We start from the raw sequence: 10,283 nt of genomic DNA, 5'->3' as shown, positions 1-10,283 counted from the left end.
TACATTACATAAGGAGGGTAATGAAATATTTTCTTAAGTGGAAGAAAGAAGCATGGCACTGCAAAGTATGTGTCATAAATATGTCATTCCTAATGGGTGAAAATATTCCACATAATGCATTGCCCATCACCAAGTATCTAATTTATACCAGGCAGCTGTATTTTCAGTAAGTCATTATTGCGTATTTGTATATTTATATGTCAGGAACATGGTAGTCTGAAAAATAAATATTTGCCATTGCATAAGTTTCAGAATCCCACCCCCAGCCAAGAAAATATCTGGGCTTTCTCAAGATTAAAAAAAAATGTTTTCTTCCTCTCTGGTTATTTCTCTAATATGTCTTACAACCCTATAATACTGTATAGCTGGGAATAAACATCCCTGGGAATCCAGAGAGCCAAACTGCCTGTTTTAATTTCTTCCATGCCATTGAAATTACATACTTGTCAAAGGAAAATTCAATTCAGCCGCACAGGAAAACTCAGAAGATCTCAACTTTGCTAGAAACCAGAAGGCAGCCTGGCCCCAAACTATCAACATCTTAGAATTACTGTGTACGATTCTTATAAAAACACTTCTTATGTCACCTCAAGGGATGTGTAATGAATCCTCAGCAGGATACAACTTGATGTTCTCAACCTCAGAGCCCCCAGAACCTTAGTTACTGCTAATTGACCGTGTTTTTGTTTAGATTCACTAAGGGGAATGTGAGACTCATGTGATATAATATCTTCAGTGTTTCCTTGTGGTTTTATTTTTTTTTTTTTGCATGGGGGAGGGCTGTAAAAGGGGATATACCTGGTAGTGTCCCTGGTGGAATCATTCCTAATATAACTTGTGGGATCAGATGTTTGCACTTGGGGACTAAACACAGGTCGGAAATGTGCAAAGAAGCATTCTAGCTGCTATTCTATCTCTCTGGTCACTGTTCAATCAATTTTCTTCTCTGGAGTTTATAGTTATTTTCTCGATGCTGCAAGCTGAAATCTTTGATGGGTCTCATTCTCCTAAAGAGCCGTGAATATAATCTCAGGGCTAGGATGAAAGAGACATTACTGGGGCCTGCTCGAGGCAATCGACGATTAACAGGGGTATTTTGGATGAACTTGTGTTTAGCATCATGCTCCAGAAGTTGGCAAATTCCTGAGACTAATATGCATGTCCTGAAAGCTTCATTGACCTGGCAGGAAAACCCCTCAGGTTCTTGAATTTTGGTACTAGATATATAGATTTCTGGAATTTTACATCTATACTTCATCACATAATGTTTTATAAACTGAGTTAATTTTCTGATTATCATAAAACCATGGTAACCAACATTTCAAAAGTAACAATTGAGCCACTTGATTGACAATGTGCCAAAATAATTACAATTTTGGATTTCCATACATATGCTGCCACTTTTTCATAAAATCTTTGTACTTTTCTGCAGAAATTCCTAATTCTATAACCATTGGTTTTTGACATATCCCATTTCTGCTTGTCAAACTGTTTAACTGGCCCTGTGGAACAGTGGAGAAAAAAAAATCTTGTTCCTCAATCTGGAATCAGTGCCCAAATAAATTAAACAAGATTTCCACTTGTCTGGATTCCAGTTAACTTCTGAAACACTGGAATAAGTGTGAGATTAACTTATTCATAAAACTACGCTAAAAGTTTCAATTATTTCAAAGGTAAGTTGATAATATTGCCACATTAACATACAGGGTTCTGGCATACTTTCTTTATGGAGACGAGAGAGAGAAAAGGTAGGTCTCATCTATTTCTATTCAAGATGTCCATAAGTCTGGATATTTACAAGGGTAACATTATATGAATCCATTGGTGGGAAAATTGTCAACAACTATCAGCTGCTAACTTCCATTTACAGTAAAATTTTTTATGTATGGGTTATTCTCTGCTATTTGCTCTAGAAGCTTTGAATATTTTACTTGCTAGAAAGTATAAAACCTGAGGGAATTCAGAATGGCATTTGAAAGGGAAAATTGAAAAGCACATATTTTTAAATGAAAATTTTTCTGTTGTTCATTTCATATTTCATTTAAACTATCTGCAAAACTAATGAATGCAATAAAAGTAAAAAAAACATATATTACAGGATTGGTCAAATATTATGACCATGTTATGCCTATATAATTTTTGTAATCAAGATTTTCCCATGTGACTCCTGGTGAAAAAAAATTCAATGTGTTACTGCGTACAAATATAGTTAATATCATGAGGATTATCTGTGGCATTTTGGGGAGAATAAAATATTTTTCCTTTAAAACCATCCTATAAATCTACAATAACTTTATACCAGTTTAAAAGTCATTAAAGTTTCTTGAGTCAGAAGAAGAGGGGCACAGAGAATGATTGCACTCATTTGTGAGATCACGAATCACGAAAATCCTGTTATTCATCGATTGCCTCGAGCAGGTCCCAGTAACGTCTCCTTCATCCTAGCCCGGAGATTTTTAAGAATGTGCTATATTCAAGGTTCTTTAGGAGAATGAGACTCATCATTGTTACTGGTATTTGGCATATTGGGTACGCCACAGGGAGTTTGCCAGACTCTGCTGTGTGGGCAGGTTACATTCGGTAGCCTGCCAGTTTGTCCAAAGTAGGAATGAGATAATAAGATGTCATAATAAGATGCCGCGCAGCCGCGAATGCGGCCGTGCGGCTCCAAGAGCTGGGTTTTATAGTCTCTGAGTCTTGGCCATTGATGGGATTACACGGCGCCAGGGGGTCAGTTGGTGGGTGTGACCAACTGTGACATATAAAAGAAAATTTAAGGAAAAAATATAGCTTGTGAGGCCAGAAGGACAAGTTCATGGTTGTTGGAAACCTGCCAAAAATGGGGAGGAGGAGTACACTTAGGACAGAGAAGAGACCACTATGACAAAGATAGTGGGAAAGATCATTGTGAACAAAAACTCAGTACTGAAAGGAGATTAAGTAGTATGCATGTACTTTTGATTAATTGTATTGAAAATCACATACATAAAAAGAAAGTGAGAGAAAAATAGAGAAAGTAGGAAAGTGGACTAGAGCCATTACTGATTGGATTCCACGGGACATTAAAAGATCACGTGGACGCCCACCTACAAGATGGTCAAACTTCTTCGTCAAGACCCTGAATGATCAGTTTGAGGCTCTGCATGTTCCTAGAACGAACAGATACCATTGGGCTACGCTAGCACGCAAACGGGATGAATGGAGACGTTAGTGGCACCCGATCAAATAAATCGATGAATAACGGGGATTAAGTGATAAGTGATAAGGAAAGTGTCATGGAAGCAGGCTGTGGGCAGGGGCTGGGGTCGGGGGTGGGAGACTGGCTGAGGGCACTGGTGGCAGGCAATGTGCCTTGGTGAACATTGGGTGCTGGAACATTGTATGACTAAAACTCAATCATGAACATCTTTGTAACTCTATATCTCAAGATGACTCAATTAAAAAATATGTTCCTTGAGAGGAAGTACCATGTTATTAATAAAATACCATTATTAATTAACGTTAATATAAACATTTTATTAATGTTAATATTAACACTGTTAGTCCCTAAAAGCACCCATCAAATGTTTTATTTAAGAGCAAAATTCTTAATATATGTGATTATTTGGTTTAATGATGACTTTCAGTGTAGAAATAAATACATAGGTTTGATTCTAGACACAAAGAAGGGCAAGGGGGAAGAAAGGGTTAGAGGAAGTCAATAAAATGAGATCCTGGCAGTACATACTAAATCTGTGAAAAAAATGGTAGAATCACAATAGTCTAAATTAATTTTAATGAGTTCTTTTAAAGAGGATGATGTTCTTGAGAAAGACAGAGTAAAATAAACATTAGTCAGAGGGAAATGCAGCCCCAAATGGGTGAAAGAAGTGGAAAAAATATATCCAATTGCTTTAAATGATGTTGAGTGTTCCTGCTGAGACAAATTACAACCTTGGGGTACTGATAAACCTCTCAATTGAAGTAATTAATTAGAGTGTTTTAAAAGAAATAATGGAGAAGCGCAAGTGTGATGTAGACTGAGGATAGGCAAAGAACTTAATTTTTAGAAGAGAAAATGTGAATCAAACAAAATAATTTGGATGTTGATTCTTGAACAATAATGCAATACTTACTTGAAGATATGAATAAGAACAGATCAATTTAGGGTTTTTTCCCCCACAAATCTGTTTTCCTAAGACAATTAAAATTTTATTTGAAGAATGCAGTAAATATGAATTATCAGGATTATTTTCATGTTTCTCATCATTTTTGTGCACTTATTAGTTTTTAAAATCAAGGTATAGTAAATGTAACATTAGCTGACTTTGTAACTGATCAAAGACAACTATGTGGTTTTTGTGATTAATGCTGAAACTCTTCTAAGAAACTTGGTATTGGGCACCATACTAACCCTGCTGTAGTATATTTAAAACATAATTCCATTAAGTGATGATCATATTTCTAAATAAGATTATGATAGCAGGAATAGTGAATTACTGGTATGATAGTACTGGTAGATAAAATAATATGGCAGAGCAGTGCTTCTCTAAGATGCAATCTGCAAGACGGGGGTAGGGGCATGTAGTAATGGCCTCTAGTGTTACTGAGGAGTGGTTTCTCTTTTCCTAAAAACATAGATTACACTTCATTTTAAAAATATTTACTATAATGCATTACTGTCCTTCTTAATGTTCATTTGTTTTTTTACTTCCCCAGTTTTATTTTATTAAATAACTTGAATTACAGAATGGTTGCCATGTAACTACTATGAATTAGAGAATTGTTCACGGTTGGGTTTTTCACATACAATATTCCCTCAACAATCCCATCACCAGTATCAACTTTTCTCCACCAGTGTTCCCAGGTTCCCTCTCTTACCACACCCCTCCAGACACCTTTTAAATTTGGTTATTAAAGTTTGGGTCTCACGATTTCAGTGTTGATGACTCCATGGTTTGGATATTTGGGTTTCTCATCCCTTAACATATACTCAGTGGGATACTACAGACCTGTAAGGAAATGAAAAAATCATGCAATTTGCTGCAACATGGATAGAATTGGAAGACATCATGCTAAATGAAGCTAAGCCAGTGAAGAAAGATAAACACAGGATGATCTTACATATATGTGGTATGTAGAATAACAGGTTGATAAGATGCAATGACTTAAAGGAGGAATGCGCAGATCACCCTCGATCCTCAAATTCTACTTCCTGGTATCTACTCCCAAGACACAAAGATTTTCATTCAAAAAGACATATTCACACCTCTGTCCACTGTAGCACCAGTAGAATAGCTACAATATAGAGTTAACATGAATGCCCAAGGACTAATGAGAGCACAATGAAGGTGTTTTGCATATAGAGAATGGAATATTATGAAGCCACCGGGTATGATGGAATCATGTAATTTTCTGCAACTTGGAAAAAACTGGAGGATATTAAATTAAATTAAGCAAGTCAAAAGCATTACTGCCAGATGTTCTTACTTAGCTGTGGTGTAAAAACATGACAAGGAAATAGAAGGTATGAAGATGGCTCAACTCTTGGTCCAAGGCTACCAAATAAAAATGCCAGAAAATAAAACCAAAGGAGAGAGGGCTTGAGAAGAGGTGGTCTAGAGGTGGCACGGGGGGCAAGGCCAGCGCATTGAACATTTGTGGAACAGAAACGAGGTATCTGTATACATCTGGATCACTAGAGTCAATATGACTACATGTTTGAGATCCAAACTTAAACGTAAAAGCTTACATAATGAGGAGGTAGTTTGGGGGTGGGAGAATCCTGAAAACTCTGCATTGGTAAAAGGATGATGACAGTGGTGGTGGTATTGAGTCAAAATATTGTATGCCTAAAATATTGAGTCAAAATATTGAGTCAAAATATTGTATGCCTAAAACTCTTATTAGTTTAAGCTTTGTGAATGTTTAAATAAAAAAACAAACAAACAAACAAGGGGCTGGAGCAATAGCACAGTGGGTAGGGCATTTGCCTTGCATGCGCCAACCTGGGTTCGATTCCCAGCATGCCATATGGTCCCCCAGCACCGCCAGGAGTAATTCCTGAGTGCAGAGCCAGGAGTAACCCCTGTGCATCGCCGGTTGTGACCCCGAAAGCAAATAAGTACATAAATAATAATCAAACAAGGAAATATCATGGTCACATTTTTACAATTGATGAATAATGTTAAACCCAGGTGAAAGTTGAAGTAGAAGGGAGAACATTTCCATGCATAAATAAAAATAAAGTAAAGTAAAGGCCCTCCCGTTGATCACTGATTTGCTCGAGTGGGCCCAGTAACGTCTCCATTGGAGACTTTGTTGTTACTGTGTCTGGCATATCGAATACGTCACGGGGAGCTTGCCAGGCTCTGCCGTGCGGGCGAGATACTCTCGGTAGCTTGCCGGGCTCTCCGAGAGGGGCGGAGGAATCGAACTCGGGTTGGCCATGTTGGCTGCGTGCAAGGCAAACGCCCTACCGCTGTGCTACTGCTCCAGTCCCATGCATAAATATGTTGCAAATTTAGGCAATGATGCCCATCTATGAGTTATATAAGAGGTAGAAGATCATTCTACTTCAATTTGTGTTGTATGCATCACTCCTGGACAATTATACACAATACCAAGCACTGAAGAGGTGTAAATAAACTGAAATGCATTCCAAAGAGAAGACTCAGAACCATCATGTGCTACACAGTAGAAGAATCAATTCACAAGACTTCGAGAACAGGTGCTAGTGTTGCACTCTCTGAAAACCTGAGTGAATTTCAGAATACTATTCTTCACTGATGAGAAATAACTTTTCTCTCTAAATCTTGGTTTTGGGATAAAAGTAACTTTACTCTGAACACAGAATATAGGTTTACTATAGAAAGTTGTGGAAATATTTGTCAAAGTGAAAAAAATAGTATTTTGTGTACGATTGTTTTGAATTATATTGTAAATGCTATTTTGTGCAAATGTTATCTTCTCACTATAATCTGAATATTTTATGGGCATATACACATATTTTAGCTTTTAGTTTAGCATTCAAATCCGAGCATCTTCATGTATCAGATTTTCAGGTAATGTCCCAGAAGAAGAGAAAAAAAAATCTTCACCCTTTGGGAGCTTATATTTTAGGATGTGTTTATTGAGAGAGGACATAGAAAATGCATGCACAGGCAAGCAAATAAAATTTTAAAAAGATCATTGCTGATAATGTGTACCACATAAAGCAATCTGACTTGAAAAATATATCTCTAAAAATATGTGTCATTTGTTCCAAACCCTGAATGAGGAAAAGGAAGAACAATGCAGAGACCTCACAGCAGATGATTTCAGGCAGTGGGCAGCAAGTATGAAAAGCTTACAGGGTGAGAAGAAATTTGATGTGCTAAAGAAAAAGAAAGGCAGCTAATGTGGCTTCAGTTTGTGAGAGTGGATGGGGATGGTGGAAGATGATGTCATAGTGATAATCAAGCTGAGATTAGAGGCGGCTTTTGGATTTGCTGCATGTTAAGGGAAACTTTTTGAAGATCACTATGCAGGATGATTTTATTTTAACAGAAATTTTTACAGGGCTGGAGAAATAGTATTACAGTTAGAGTGCTTGACTTGCATGCAGTCAACTTTGGTTGAATCCTAGGCACCCCAATGGTACTCTAAGCAATGCCATGAATGATACCTGAGCACAGATCCCTGAGTAACCTCTAAGTACTTCTGAGTGTCACCCCCAAAAAACCACAAAACAATTATCTTTCAAGGCAGTGCAAGAGGATGGATTACTTAGCAAGAAAGGTAGAATTAGAAAATCAACATACTATGGAATTATAACGAATAGCATCCAGTTTCATCTGGCAAATGTCCTCTGATATTTTATTTCCAATTGCTGAAAATGGAAAATATTATCTTTTTATTATAAAACATACCTTTGCATACTGTCTTATTACCTGTTTTGTTACATATGGTGAAAATCCCAAATGACTAAATAACAAGTTAATCTTTTCTGTGTATACAGTACGAAGCTAAAAGATTTATAGGCGCCTCTGAAATCCTCTAAGTTAATCATAGGATAATTTAAACTTGGCCACACAGTTCGTGATTGAACTATTTTGCATTCAGTTCACATACCTCCAAGGTCCTCAGTGAAAGTAAATAAAGTATTGGTTTCAAGACTGATGACTAAAATACAGGGATATAGTGGGGGGGGGGGAGAATAGAAAATTAGAATTCAGAGTGATTAAAAAAATCCTTCAGTAAGCACAACTCACATAAATAAATTATAGAGGTTAAATTCTTTTAAATGAACTCCAAGGAACTACCCTACCTGTTTAATTATCCCTAAATATTGTTCTTTAGTCAGCCACGTGACTGGAGTACAGACATCCTTTAGGTTGTATTGTGATTGATGTTTGTTGCCATTGAGATTATCCTCTGGTTTTAATTCAATTTTTTTGATGTGGCTTTTTCATATGAAATGTGACAAACTTTGCCAGGGAAAATGTAGCTGGTTAAAGAATAGTTAAAGAATATCCTAACTCTATTCTGTTTGTCTTCAAAAGCAAACAGGAGGAACAGGGCTGTCAGAGAAGATATAGATTATGTTATCAAGCACAATTCAATATGTAAAAATGCTCTATAGCAGTTGGTGCAGGTAAGAAGTCATGATCACAACAGTCCTACTTTCAGATTAAATCTCCTACTTTCAGGTCTCCTGAAGAAATGTCATGCCCCAAGGCAACACTGATGGATTTTCCCAATGCTCATTATGGGTTATTAGATTTTGACTAGAGAGACCTCAACAGCCTGATTGTATTCGCTGCTTGTAGAAGACCCAGGTTGCATTCTTTATTTTTATCTTATTTTTTTACTTAAAAACCATGAGGTACACAGTTCCAAAGTAGTCCATGGTTGGGTTTCAGACATACAATGTTCCATCACCCTTCTGTCCATCAGTGTGCATTTCCTACCACCAGTGTCCCCAGTTTTCCTCTCACTCCTTTCACCCCAGCCTGCCTCTACACCAGGCACTTTTCCTCTCTCTTCTCTCCCTTCTCCTCCCTCTATCCCTCTATCTCCCTCTCTCTCTTTATATACTACAAATGAGTTCAAAGGAAAGAGAGGAAAAAAGAGACCTAAGGACAGTAGAAAAGAACCAGGAGCAATGTCCAAGGTTGGAAGCTTGCCACAGTGGTGTGGAGAGAGGGCAGCTAGAAGAGAGAAGGGACTACTATGACAATGACAGCCCAATTATGTTCTTGCTGCTCCATGGTTCCCTGAGCAATCCCAGAAAAGAAGATTACTATCTCACAGTCCAAGAATAATCTCTGAGCACCAGTAGTTAGTAGAGCCAAAAACCAAACCAAAAATAGAGTCCTTTCAAAGATCCTTAAAACTAGTTATTTAGTCGAGAAGGCCAACAAATGGCTGCAAATCACACAGTCACAGGACTCAGGTTTCTCCTGGTAAACCTGAAGAAAATGATTCAGATATGCAATTAGCTGAATCTCAGGAATGATCTAATTCCCAGATAATACTTTTTCTTTGGGTCTTTTGGGATGCGCAGTATTACCTCAGCCACTACACTTTAGTGATTTTCTATTTGGATATATCTTTCCTAGTTAACAGTATGTCCCCTCCTTTGTCCTGAACACTTCTCTCTCTTTTTTTTTTTTTGCACAGTCAAGGAGTAAAAAGGCAATTTTGCCTCCTCTCACAAGATGTCCTACAAAGGTAGATTTAACAGTCTCAGAAGAAAGTATTTTGCCACTTTGCCAGTTGGAGAGAATCATTACTGGAAGCTTCTAAACAGTTTTGGGAACGACTGAGTACTACACTGTAGAGGTAAAGCCTTTGTTGCTGACTACACACCAGAATAAGGCTGAGAGCATGTCCTTTTAGTCTTTACCAGAGTAACCGGAGAAAGTCCCATCCCAACACAAGGGGGCGCTGTGATTCTCCACCCAAAGGCCTGAGTGTATTTTTCCACAGACTTCCCTCAAGCTTCTCCCTGGTTTATACTGCAGAGCCAAAAATGTCAGTGTGTATGTGTCTCTTTGTGTATGCATGGCACATTGAACATCTCATACCCCAATTCAGAAATATTCAATTCTATTTTTAAAAAAGATTGTAATTATTTAAACATGACAACACACAGAAATTCTACCCTTCTTTGTGCTTTTGGCTCAAGAACCAGCAATACAGCTGGATGTCTGCTAGGACAATTAGCAGAAACCAGCCCGTAATCTAGCACCTACTGACTGTAGAATGGCTTTCCTACCTTGTTACTTGCAAAAATAGGGGTAATAGGCACCCAGTGAAGC

The sequence above is a fragment of the Sorex fumeus genome, unplaced genomic scaffold (assembly GCF_029834395.1).
Source record: "Sorex fumeus unplaced genomic scaffold, SorFum_2.1 ptg000265l, whole genome shotgun sequence".
Taxonomy (NCBI): domain Eukaryota; kingdom Metazoa; phylum Chordata; class Mammalia; order Eulipotyphla; family Soricidae; genus Sorex; species Sorex fumeus.
This window is presented reverse-complemented; position numbering follows the sequence as displayed.